The sequence below is a fragment of the Diceros bicornis genome, chromosome 16, assembly GCF_020826845.1.
Source record: "Diceros bicornis minor isolate mBicDic1 chromosome 16, mDicBic1.mat.cur, whole genome shotgun sequence".
Lineage (NCBI taxonomy): Eukaryota > Metazoa > Chordata > Mammalia > Perissodactyla > Rhinocerotidae > Diceros > Diceros bicornis.
The window spans coordinates 62,625,172-62,639,104 of record NC_080755.1 but is presented as its reverse complement, the minus strand read 5'-3'; positions in this window follow the sequence as shown (position 1 = coordinate 62,639,104).

Below are 13,933 nucleotides of genomic sequence, written 5' to 3'. Positions count from 1 at the left end.
ATAGGAACAGAATACATACTTTTTTTCTTACACTTTTCATGTTTCCAGTAACTTGCAACCTGTTAGGTAGATTCTTTTCCATGCCCTTTCTATGTCTAAAATGCTTTCTTTGCAAAAAGTTAAAAGAGATGCTGAAAAAGCAAATGATATATTTTTTTCTGGATAAATTTATATTTCTAAAATTTACAAATATCAAAAACTTTACTATCTCTTTTTAGCTACTATTCTGAACTTCATAATGCAATTGAAGAATAATAAGAAATGTGAACTTCTACTATTAACATACATAAATTATAGTATTTACAAAATGTTTTTTATAAAATGTATTTTCTTTATACCATCTGCCATTTCAAACCTATATTAGTTAACCAAATAGAGTTTATATAATATTTTGAGAATGATCTGTGATCTATATATCCCAAAGCCATAGAAATTCCAAACCTTAATATTATTTAGCTTTTACATAATTTGGAATTTAAAAACTCACCTTTACTTTAAAGCCTACAAAATATAGAAGTGAATGAATGAATGACATAAAATCTTATTCTTTCAAGGTCATTTTAGTTAGATGGGATTAGGAATAGCTAAGCCAGTTTTTAAATATCATATATTTTTATTAATCTTTTGAAGTAGAAAAGCTGGGTGCTATCATCTTCATCATCCTTCTCAAACTGCTAAGCGTGTCTTGAGTACCTGCTGTGAGGGCTGTCTTGGACGCTGGGACACAGAGAGGTGTGAAATAGACTTCATCCTCCTTCTCCTCCTCCCCATCATCACATTAATGGGCGCCATGGCTGGCACCAGGGTGAGGACATGGAGGAAACTGTCTCAGGCACAAAGTTGAGAAGTGCGAAAATTTCAGCAATCAAGATAAAGGATACCCACCTGCCTCACCCTAGTCCCCACTCTGCTGAGCATTTACTGTATGCAGGGTCCTGTACCAGGAGCCTTATTTGTATTTTTTCTATAGTTATTTTAATAACCTTCTTAGAAAGGTACTGATCACTTTTTAATGGTGGAGTCACTTATGACCAAGTTCAAACAGTTAGTAATTGGTAAAAGTGAAACTGTCACCCAGAGTCTATGTTGTGAATAGAGTTTCTTTCCCTTTGAGAACTGTAATGTCTATCTAAGCACGGGCAAGAATTGAGCAGCAGCTGCAACAGAGGTCAATAAAAGGAATGCTGCTTTGAGCAATGAATGGATTAAAAAATGTGAGAGAGAGATATATGTGTGTGTATATATATATAAAATGGAATATTATTTAGCCTTATAAAAGAAGGAAGAAAAGAAAGAAGTCCTGCCATTTGTGAGAACATGGATGAACCTGAAGGGTGTTACGCTAAGTGAGAGAAGCCAGACACAGAAAAACAAATATGGCATGATCTCACTTATATGTGGAATCTAAAAGAGTTGAACTCATAGAACCAGAGAGTAGAAAAGTGGTTGCCAGGGGCTATTGGGAAGTGGAAACGAGGAGATATTGGTAAAAGGGTACAAAAATTCAGATATGCAGGATAAATAAGTTCTGGGGATCTAATGTACAGCAGGAGGACTTTAGTTAATAATATTGTATTGGATACTTGAAATTTGCTGAGAGAGTAGATCTTAAATATTCTAACCACAAAAACAAAAAAAAGAAAGTAAGAAAGAAATGGTAACTATGTGAGGCAAACGATATGTTAATTAGCAGGATTGTGGCGATCATTTCACAATATATACATATATCAAAACACCAAGTTGTACATCTTAAATATGTACAATTCCTAATTGTTATTTATACCTTAAGATAGCTGGGATAAAGGAAGTAATGCTGCTTCTCTTCTCAAAGAAGACTGTGCATCCTTTTAAGGAGGGAGTCTCATACACTTTCATGTCAACTGTTTATATCTGACACTCAGAAAACTGACCAGGAAACTTCTGTCAAATTTTCTCTTTTTGTTCTCTAGTCTGTTAAAAATCACCACACTCTCTTTTCCACAGGTCTCTAAATAAAAAATCTGCCTTCTTAAACCTTTGAATGAGTTTAAGCTTTGTGTCTTCCAATTCCCTGTCTGCACTAGAAGCTTAAAATAAAGACATAGAGAGATTTGAAAACAAGGTCCTGGTTGATTCCTTCCTTCTTTCAATCTTGAGGATGCTTGTCAAAGTAAAACTTGGAAAGGAAAGGTTGTTTTTCAGGAACTGAACACTCTCCTGAAGTGAACAAGGAGCAAAGGAACTTTGTACTTTACTTCTGTGCAATTGCTACATTTGAACATTATTATTGACTTTTTTTGTTTCTTTGAGGGAACATTGTGATGAATTGAATGATTAAAGAAAAACTTTTCAGTTTGTGCTGTTTGCTCCTGATAATGTGAATCAAAATTACATTCTGCAATAATAAGGCTTGAAGTTATAGATTCTGTCTTGGCAATTTGTAGACTTCTTCCTCTTTTTTGCTAAGGAAAAACCCACCTAGCAACTGTGAGATAATAAGACAAAAGACAGAGGAGAATAATAGTGATAACGCTTGGCTCATCCTTAGCACTCTGCTCAAAGCCTCCTGTCATCTACTGTTATTATCCCCACTTTGCTGATGAAAAAATTAGTCTCAAAGGCACAAATGAGCCTTATACATCAGTTTTCCTTTAAATGATTTCTCTTTTTTCTCAAGTATAACAAAATCATAGAGAAAAATGTTTGAAATTACCCCTACCCTCAAAATGCTAAACTTATTCAGCAAACGTTTATTGAGTATCCACTAAGTTCTGAGTGGAGACAACTCGTATATGAACTCAGAAGGGGTTGGTGCAAGAGGGCGAAGCTACGCACCAAGGGATGTCAGGCCCATTTACTCTGTGGGAGGCAGCCTGCTCCTGCCCCTTACCTTGCTGAGAGTCACAAACGATCAGGGTTGATGATCCTCTTTGCTACTGTGTTCAGGCACTTTCACATATTGCTAAGAAAGGGTTTCTTTCCTACCTACTGAACCAATGAAATGTAATTATACATGATATTGTCAAATTTGGGCAGTGTGATGCAGGTGATGGACAAGGAGATTTGGTTCCACTTCTTACTGAGCCTTCTTAAGCAATTTTTAAAACCTGATTGAATCTCAATGCTCTCACCTGTAAACCAAATGCTGATAATGATAATACCTGACTTCTCCGTGGGCTGTTCATTACTGTGGAGATAAAGCAAGATAAATGTATATAAAAGTACCTGTAAACTCGACATATTTAACTTCTTTATGATTGTTGTTGTTATTATTATTGTTATTATTTTATTATTGAATTCTGCTCTAAAATTAACCTCATCAAAAACACTCACTAAAGGGGTGGGAAGAGTTAAGAAGACGTGATTTTTTTTCCAGTTGGTGTTGATTCTAACAGAAATCCTCAGCATTTGGAGTTGTATAATTTAAAGACCACTTTACCTATATTATCCTATTTCAGTCTCACCAAAACCCTGAAGCAGACAAGAAACTTACTACACTTTTAGCCCTATTTTGTGTGATTGAAAAATTAGGCTCCAAAAGTGCTGATCTACATGAGATCGGTTTATAAATAGCTGGTGAGCGTCCCATGCCCAGGTCTCACTTGTGAAAATGCCAAGGGTTTCTTTAGGGCCCAGTGTTCTGCGGCTGACCTCTGGCTGTGACCTTTGATTCAGGAGGCTCTGAGGGAATGACCTGATCAGTTCTGTTCTGCTTTCCATCCAATTCAAGCCTCTTTGAAGACAAACTGGATCTGGTTTTCAGTTAACAGTAGTGAGGTTGAGTGCATTTATAGGAGTTATTCTTAAGGAATTTGTATGTTTTCTAAAATGAGGAAGAATAGTGACTCTTAGTTACTAAGATTAGGCACTAAAAATGTCATACTTCTGATGTACTCAAACTTCTGTCATTAATCCTTTAAAAAGACACATCTATCTGTTGAGTAAATTAACTTACCAAGGCTTATGATATGGATCTTCAATGTAGCTTCTGGTTCAACTTTAACATCATTATTGTGATATTACATACATATGTAATATAATATACATATAAAATACACTGATTTTTGTAGCACCAAGAATGTAAATTTAGGCATTAATAAATTTGCCATTTTTAAATGGCTATTTTCAAGTCATTGCTGCTATATAACACATCAACCGTCAAGAAGAAATACGGAGTTATTCATTCTGAAAGTGCATTTCCAGTCCTGATAATTTTCGGTTGCTTCTTGTGGAGCTTTCTATTTCATTGTCAGGATGAAAAAGGATCTTCATTTCAATCAGAGAATGAGTCTGTGTTGCGTTTACAAATGCGTTTTATTGAAGTCGTGAGGTGCTACCAAATAGTGGTGAAAGGAGGGAAAATGACAGCTGTCCTTACAGCCCAGCAAAGACAGAAAGTGCAACACTTCCATCAAGCTGGATCCTGTGCTCATTTGTTTATGCATTCCTACAGACCCATATCTTTAAGTTTGAGAAAAGCCTCATATACTACTTTTACTATACACTTATACTACTACTTATAAAATCAGTATAAGTATATATATAAGCACCAGCATACCTCGTTTTGTTGCACCTTGCTTAATTGCATTTTTTTACCATTGAAGGTTTGTGGCAACCCTTCATTGATCAAGTCTATCAGTGCCATTTTTCCAACAGCATTTGCTCATTTTGTGTCAGCAGTGTCACATTTTGGTAATTCTTGCAATATTTCAAGCTTTTTCATTATTATTATATTTGTTATGGGGGGTCTGTGATCAGCCATCTTTGATGCTACTATTGTAATTGTTTTGGGATGCCATGAACTGCGCCCATACAAGACTGAACTTAATTGATAAGTGTGTGTGTTTTGACTGCTCTACTGACTGGCTCTCCCCCCTTCTCTCTCCCTCCCCTCGGGCCTCCCTATTCCCTGAGACACAACAATATCGAAATTAGGCCAATTGGCCTCTAAGTATTCAAGTGCAAGGAAGAGTTGCACATCTCTCATTTTAAATCAAAAGCTAGAAATGATTAAGCTTAGTAAGGAAGGTGTGTCAAAAGCCAAGATAGGCCAAAAGCCGGGCCTTTTATGCCAAATAGTTAGCTAAGTTCTTACTCCAGTGAACACACAAACAATAAGAAAGAAAAACAGCCTTATTGCTGATATGGAGAAAGTTTTAATGGTCTGGATAGAAGATCAAACTAGCCACAACATTCCCTTAAGCCAAAGCTTAACCCAGAGCAAGGCCCTAACTCTCTTCAATTCTATGAAGGGTGAGAGAGGTGAGGAATCTGCAGAAGAAAACTTTGAAGCCAGCAGAGGTTGGTTCATGAAGTTTAAGGAAAGAAGCCATTTCCATAACATAAAAGTGCAAGGTGAAGTGGCAAGTGCTGATTTAGAAGCTGCAGCAAGTTAGCCAGAAGATCTAGCTAAGATAATTCGTGAAGGTGGCGACACTCCACAACAGATTTTCAGTGTAGATGAAACAGCCTTCTACTGGAAGAAGATGCCATCTAGGACCTTTACTCCTAAAGATGAGAAGTCAATGCCTGGCTTCAAAGCTTCAAAGGACAGGCTGACTCTTGTTAGGGGCTAATGTAGCTGGTGACTTTAAATTGAAGCCAATGCTCATTTACAATTCTGAAAATCCTAGGGCCCTTAAGAATTATGCTAAATCTACTCTGCCTGTGCTCTATAAATGGAACAACAAAGCCTGGATGACAGCACATCTGTTTATAACATGGTTTACTGAATATTTTAAGCCCACTATTGAGACCTACTGCTCAGAAAAAAAGATTCCTTTCAAAATATTACTGCTCATTGACAATGGACCTGGTCACCCAAGAGCTCTGATGGAGATGTACAACGAGATTAATGTTGTTTTCATGCCTGCTAACACAATATCCTTTCTTCAGCCCATGGATGAAGCAGTAATTTCAACTTCCAAGTCTTATTATTTAGGAAATATATTTCATAAGGCTATAGCTGCCATACATAGTGATTCCTCTGATGGATCTGAGCAAAGTAAATTGAAAACCTTCTGGAAAGGATTCACCATTCCAGATGCCATTAAGAACGTTCTTGATTCATGGAAAGAGATCAAAATATCAACAGTAACAAGAGTTTGGAAGAATTTGATTCCAACCCTCAGGGATGACTTTGTGGAGTTCAAGGCTTCAGTGAAGGAAGAAAATGCAGATGTGGTGGAAATAGCAGAGGACTAGAATTAGAAGTGGAGCCTGAAGATGTGACTGAATTGCTGCAATCTCATGATAAAACTTTAACAGATGAGGAGTTGCTTCTTAGGGATGAGCAAAGAAAGTGATTTCTTGAGATGAATCTACTCCTGGTGAGGATGCTATGACAATTTCTGAAATGACAACAAAAGATTTAGAATTTTACATAAACTTAGTTGATAAAGCAGTGGCAGGGTTTGAGAGGATTGACTCCAATTTTGAAAGAAGTTCTACTGTGGGTAAAATGCTATCAAACTGCATCACATGCTACAGAGAAATCGTTCATGAAAGGAAGTGAATCAACGCGGCAAACTTCACTGTTGTCATATTTTAAGAAATTGCCACAGCCCCCCAACCTTCAGCAACCCCCACCCTGATCAGTCAGCAGCCATCAACTTTGAGGCAAGACCTTCCACCAGCAAAAAAATTACTACTTGCTGAAGGCTCAGATGATGGTTAGCATTTTTTAGCAATAAAATATTTTTTAATTAAGGTATGTGCATTGTTTCTTTAGACGTAATGCTATTGCACACTTAATAGACTACAATATAGTGTAAACATCACTTTTTTTTGCTGAGGAAGATTCACCTAGAGCTAACATCTGTTGCCAATCTTCCTCTATTTTGTATGTGAGCCCCCACCACAACATGGCCACTGACAGACGAGTAGCGTAGGTCCACACCCAGGAACAGAACCTGGGCTGCCGAAGTGGAGCATGCTGAACTTAACCACTAGGCCACCAGGGCTGGCCCTAGACATAACTTTTACATGCACTGGGAAACCAAAACATTCGTGTGACTCACCTTTTTGCGATATTTTCTTTATTGTGGTGGTCTGGAACCGAACCTGCAATATCTCCGAGGTATGCCTGTACAGTATAATTATACTATATATTATATATATATATATATTTATAATATATGTAATACATATTACATATACCTATACTATATACTTATACATTATACTACTTACAATATAATTAAATGAATGGATTTTGAAATTAATTAATCGTTAGTCTAAGACTTTATATATCAAGGTCAGTTCATAGCAATTTCATTTAAACATTTTTCCCCCATAGATCTTGAAAATATAACCCAAAGCACTCCCCAAATTCAGTGTTTTCAATTTTATCACTTCTCCCTTTATAATATTTGCTCTTCAGAGTCCTTTGGAAAATGTCATAAGAGGATTTTACCTACTCTATTTCCTGCCTTTCATTTCATTGATTCTCCCTCTAAAGTCAGATGAGTACATAACAATATCAGAAGGATGTGAGTTTTTAAGCTTCTACAGCTAATAGAATGCTATGTTCTAGAAGATGCCTTGGTCCACACTTCAGAGCATTCACACTTTTCCCAAAAGCAACTTCCTAAACATTGCTCATGTTATTTGTGAGTGTTATTTGCTCATATGTTATTTGTTAATTGTCAATTTCATAATATACAGTTTAGAGCTAAAAGGAGGGGACCCCACAACACACATGGATAAGAGGCTTATGTAGCCCACTGATCCGTTACAGCCTGGAGCCCTGGCACTGTGATGTGCCAGGGGACAACGGCAAAACTAAGACACATCTTCACTTTTCTTTATTTTTGTTATTGTTGTCATTATTATTGTTATTCTGTGAAGTGAAAGTAAATTTGGGGAGAGAGGTCAGGGTAAAGTAAGCAAGGAATACAAGCCGAGAGGCTGAATGGCACTCTGGAGCCAGACTACCTGGGTTCATGCCCAGTTCTGCCTCCTATTAGCTGTGTGGGTGTGGGCAAGTCATGTGAGGTCAACAAGCTTCTGCTTCTCATCTGTAGACTGCTGGTGATGACGGTACCAACTGCCCAGGGTGTTAGTAAGCATGAATGCTACTGTGTTTACAGTGCTTAGAGCAGTGCCTGGCATGCAGTAAGCATGAGATAAATGCTAGTTACTGCTATTGTTGTTATTTTATTCCTATATCTTAGAAGAGCTATGATGAGTAACAAAAAAAAATTAAATACATTACAAATAAAAGCTAAGTTGTCATTATAACCATCACCATGGGCAACAGTACATACTGAGTGTGCAATGTGTAGAGAGGAAGTTTCCTTCTTTCTGACTGTTGCCTTACAGACAGAGAGCCTCATTGAAAACAGCCGTGCCACAGCTGATTGGCAACAACAACATCTTTCAAGGAAAAACATGATGCTAAGTTGAAATTGTCTTGGCCCTCTGGTTCTAACCTAGTGTTTTGTTGGATGAATAGGCATCCAGATCCGTTTTAATTATTAGGCTGTTGGTTCTAACCACTGGTTTGGAAAAACAAATCCCACCATATTAGAATTGAGTATGTGTAATATTTATCCAAGGGCGTAGTGACAATGGACCACAGAGCTCACACCTATAAACTACAAATACGTGCAGATGACATAAACCAGAGTGTTGTCCTAAAGCAGGTGGCCTGAGCTATGCAGGGAATGTGACCTTTCAAGGAAGGCCATTAAAATGAAAGGTTCCGTTGGACCAAGGGAAATAAGTACTTCTCACATTATTAGATAAATAAAGTGTTTTCCAGCCCTCAGGAAAACCCCATAAAGGAGATTCAATTTTTGAAGTCTGTGATGGAAGGGAGATTCCTTCAGGGGCTCTGGAGGCTTGCTTACCGTTGGGATAAAATGTGCTCCAGCTGGAGTGAGCACAGATGGACTCCACACCAGGAGCATGGTCATCTAGTTTATTGTCCACTTGAGGTCATTTTTGAGCATAAATGGGCGTAATAATAATGGTACTGGGACAAGTGCTGTAAAGCGGGATGGTGCAGGCAAACCAGAGAGGCTCTATCAGTTAAAAAAAAAAAAATCTAGTGTACATATCTCTTCTATTTCCTGTTTTCATTTCCTTTGGCCACATACCCAGGGGTGGAACTGATGGATCATATAGTAGTTCTAGTTTTAATTTTTTGAGGAAACTCCGTATTGTTTCTCATAAGGCTGAACTAGTCTACATTCCCACCAACAGCCATAGTTATTGCAGTATTATTCACAACAGCCAAGATGTGGAAACAACCTAAGTGCTTGTCATAGGATGGATGGATAAAGAAGATGTGGTGTGTATATACAATGGAATATTATTGAGCCATGAGAAAGAAGGACATCCTTCCATTTGTGACAACATGGATGGACTTTGAGCACATTATGCTAAGTGAGATGTCAGACAGAGAAAGACAAATACTGTATGAAATCACTTATATGTGGAATCAAAGAGCCAAACTCATAAAAACAGAGAGTAAAGTGTTGGTTACCAGGGGCTGGGTGATGGGGGGATTGACCAGATGTAGCTTAGGGTACAAACTTGAAACAAGTAGCAAATAGGCCTTGGAGATCTAATGCACAATGTAGTGAACATAGACAACAATATGTATTATAATCATCAAACTTGCTAAGAGACTGGAACTTAATTATCCCAACCACTAAAAAGAAAGGATAATTATGTGACGTGATAGAGGTGCTAATTATTGTTACAATGGCAATCATATTATAATATATAAATGTATCAAATTAACATGTACACCTTAAATTTACACAATGTTATATGTCAAATATATTTCAATTAAAAAAATAAAAATAAAAAAACTAGTGTGGCAAATGCTTGGCAAAATGCCAGTTAGCTATTAAATATCTGGACCAAGTCCAGATGAGTTTCGGATGCCAGAACCTTCCAGAACCATGGATGGGCATAGGGATACTCTGATCTACTAAAGAGAAAAAATTTACATAAATGAGGCGCAATATTTCTGATTCCCTCTCTGGTGATGTCTCTTTGATGACTCACTTGAGTTTGTGAGTCTGAAATGGTATTGGGTATAATAGAAGATAGATAAAATTCATATAGCTTACTGGATTGTTATAAAAAATAGCAATAAGATTATAAAGTGCATATAAAGCAGGCTTTTCATCCCCTTAATTCCTTCATTCACTGAATGGCCTCAGGCTTGGATCAAGTCCTTCCCCAAGTTAGTCAACACTGTCCCTGTGTTCTTCCTCCTCAGAACTGTAGGAAATTGCAATAAAAATGTTTTTTACTTTGAAGGAAAAGACAAAAAATATACAACTCACAGGAGAAGATTTTCAGCCAGATCTTCATATATGAACGGAAGAGAATTGAGGTGGGCAAAGAGTGTTATGCAGTGTAATTTTCATTTAATGTATCATTGTGGCCTCCGACCCAGAATGGGACAGTTATGAATGCATTCTGTTAATGGCCATTTTCACTGCTCCCGAAGGCAGACTCAGGCCCATTATTATATTTATTATGACATTAAAAGGTACAGTTCCTTCTACGCTCTCAAGGAGTCAAAGCTTTCATTTCCTTTAGGATAGAGCTAATTATTTTGGAAGGCTTCCATTCAAATTATTTTTAAAAGGATGACCTCTTATGGTTTGCAAGGTATGACTTAAGGAATAAAAAGTAAAATGAGAAGAGAGATCCAATCCAAGCCAGGGGAAGAGTTCTGTCTTTCTAGTCGAGTGTCTGACACGTCACAAGCACTTGACCAATAATGATATGATTGTTATTATTACCAGAGTTGTTCTTTAAATTGTTTCAACTGTCTTACTGAGTCCCACGGCTATCTGTGTGTAACTCCCAAATTTATTTCTCTGAGCTCCAAACTTGTACAACAAGCTGTTTATTTGATGTCTCCAAGTACTTATTTGACAAAGTGTCTCACGCTCAACGTAACCAAATCAGACACTGGATCTCTGTCTCCTAAATTGCCCCTTCCCATGTCGTTATCATTCATTCCCTTATTTATTTTTTCCTCAAATATTTACGGAGCTTTGACTGTGTGTCAAGCACTAACACAGACAGTGCCGATACAGCAGTGATCCAGACAGACAGAGACCTGTGCCTTCACAGTAGGTGTTCACTGATGCAAGAAACAAAAAAGTAACCAAATAAATACACACTGTGAAGCCAAAGAGGGGTAATTATTCTGAAGAAACACACAACCATTTTAAAGCTCTTAGAACACAGTCTCTATAGGCATTTGATACTATAATATAAAAATCTCTTTTTCTTAAATTCTTTAATCACTTCTTATAACTCAGAGCAAAAATAGTCCCAAATCCATGTGGTTTTACACCTTTCGTCTCTGGCTTTATCTCACTTTGTAATTCCCTGTCCTCAGAGTGTTCAGGCCACACTTTCTTCCTCCTATTCCTTTACTTTCCAACCTTTCTCCTGCCTCGCCACCTCTCCTCCTGATTCCTCTGCCTTCAGTAGCGTTCCGCATATTTTCACGTGTTGTTTCTACCCTTCAGGTCTTAGCTCTAACGCCGCCTCCCGAGGGAAGCGTGCTTGACATCCTCACTAGAGTCACCATCCCCGTCCCGCTCACGTTTTCCAGTTTCACATTGTGCTTCGCAGCACCTACCTTCTTCGTTTACTTGTTTACAGTATGTGTCCTTCCACCAGGATTGAGGCCCCACAAACCCACAGACTTAGCTGTGTTCATTCACTGCTGCGTCATTACCGCTTAGTGCTTGGCACACAGTAGGCCATCAGCAAATATTCACTAAATAATTGAATGTACCGGTCCTTTTTAAAATAGCGGTGAAATTTTGAAAAAGCAAGTCAAGTCCCTCTAAGGCCCAACCCAGTGGAATATTATTGATCATTTGTTGAAAATATTGACTAGTTTACACCTCATTGTAGTAGCATACTGTCAGAAATGGATGATGATGTTAACATCGGGGAAAGCATCAGGGCATTCTTCAGGTCATGATTTAGATGGGTTAAGGCACAGTTACTCTTATCTATCACCTTAAATGTTTAGCACCTGGAGACTGGAACAGTGAAATGGTTAGCTGGAGGAAGCCTAATTGCTAGTTGTGTTACATTGTGAAAACCAAAGGCAGTGTGCAAACACACGTCTTAAATACACTCCAGTATTTCCTTTTCCAATGAAAATGTGAAAAGACAGGTTGGACACCAAATCTTATTGTGAGAAAAGAAAGAGAAAAACACAGTCTCAGAAATTTTTTTGAAAAAGATTTTTGTGTAGAAAAAATTGTGCCATTGCTATATAAGTCCCACTGGTTATTTCCACAAATGTGTTTTATGTACTAATTTGAATTTTAGAAGGTCCTAGAAATGTGCTCAAAATTCTATTTTATCAAAAATTTGGACAAAATAGAGGAGGACTGTGATATCAAAATTACACAGATTTTTGATAATCCTTCAGAGTTTTAACTCAAAAACATGGAAACATCACTGAGGTCTTTGTGAGACAATTCACTTAATGTGTTCATTTCCCAAATCAGCTGTTTGGCCTTCAAATTTCCCCTTCCATGGCTGTATGTAAATGGTAGTATTATTTTCACAGGCTAAGTGGAGCCAGGAGTTTCTCTCTACGAGAACCTGAAGCATTTCACAAGTTTCTGAGGTTTGCGGGCCCTTGGACACCCAGCCATGGGTGTGCACACACGTCTCGTGTGGCCTGCATTGCAAGGAAGCCTTGCTCAAAGCATCTCACTGGAACACTCTAAACCTAGGAAGCAGGGAGCAAGGAATGGCCAGAGTGAGGATTAACATCTTCTGAGGCAGGTGAGGCTCATTTGTTCTCTAAATTCTGTTCAAGGATCCCTTTTCTACGAGGCTTCCTTGAATCCTTGATTGCAGGATAAATGGAAGCTCATCTTTAATACGCCACAGCACCTCATTCAGTCACCGTTCAAGCTTCGTTGTTGGGAATCCTTTCCAAGACAGTTGTCCTTAGAGGAAGTCTTTGGCACTGTGGGTCATTTGCAGTAATAAGTTTTGAACTTTCAGGCAAATAGGGACACCTTCCCCCTCCTCCTGTTGGTAATTTCCCTGTTTATATAGTTTGGATGCTTTACCCCTCCTTTGTGGGAGCTGCTGTCAAGGTCTTCTTGTCCATACAGTCTAGCCTTGGTCTAAGGTCAAGTAGACCCCTGGGTAGAGATGCCTCACCCAGCCAGCAGCACAGTGACCCTGTGAAATCCCTGACCCCAGGCAGACAACCCCCAATCCCCCTCGTCATAACGACAAGCGACCCCTGATTTCCTGTGAGTGTGTGTTCCGTTAAACCAGGTCTCGTTGGCTCTCGAATGTCACTTGCGTTTTGACTAGTGAGTGGGAGTTTGGTCACTCCCTCTGCTTTACCCTTAGATCCTGTGATACCCCGTCTCCCATCCAGCACTGGCCTCTCACCTGCTCAGACATTCCCCATTTATATACTGCCTGATTGTCTCTAACTGGGAAAAGGTTGCAGCCATTGCTGAAACCCCAGCACCTACAAGGCACATATATTGTTCCATAAATGTTTGTCATTAAATAGACTGATTTTTATCTTCCTCACTTCCACTTCATGCGACTCAGCTGGCTCTGCGGTCCAGGCTCTGCATTTTGACTAATGTCTGGCCAGGGTTCCCACGCCAATATTCCTCCTCTCCTTCATTCCCTGTCCTGTCTTCCTTCTTCGGCTCTGGCTTCTGCAGCTACAGCCTGCTGCCACCTTGTTATTGATGCTCACAATAAAACAGGTGGATTTAATCCAGAGCACTGATCCAGATTCCAGTAGGAAATTTAGTTTTACTGATGGGGATCCAATTTTCCCTTTTCAAGATTAAAATACAGATGATAGTCAGACGTTTTTCACTATCGGGTGAAAATGAAAAAGAAGTCTGCCTACTTTAAATAATTAGAATATAGAGGCTGGCCTGGTGGCGCAAGTGCCCTGCTC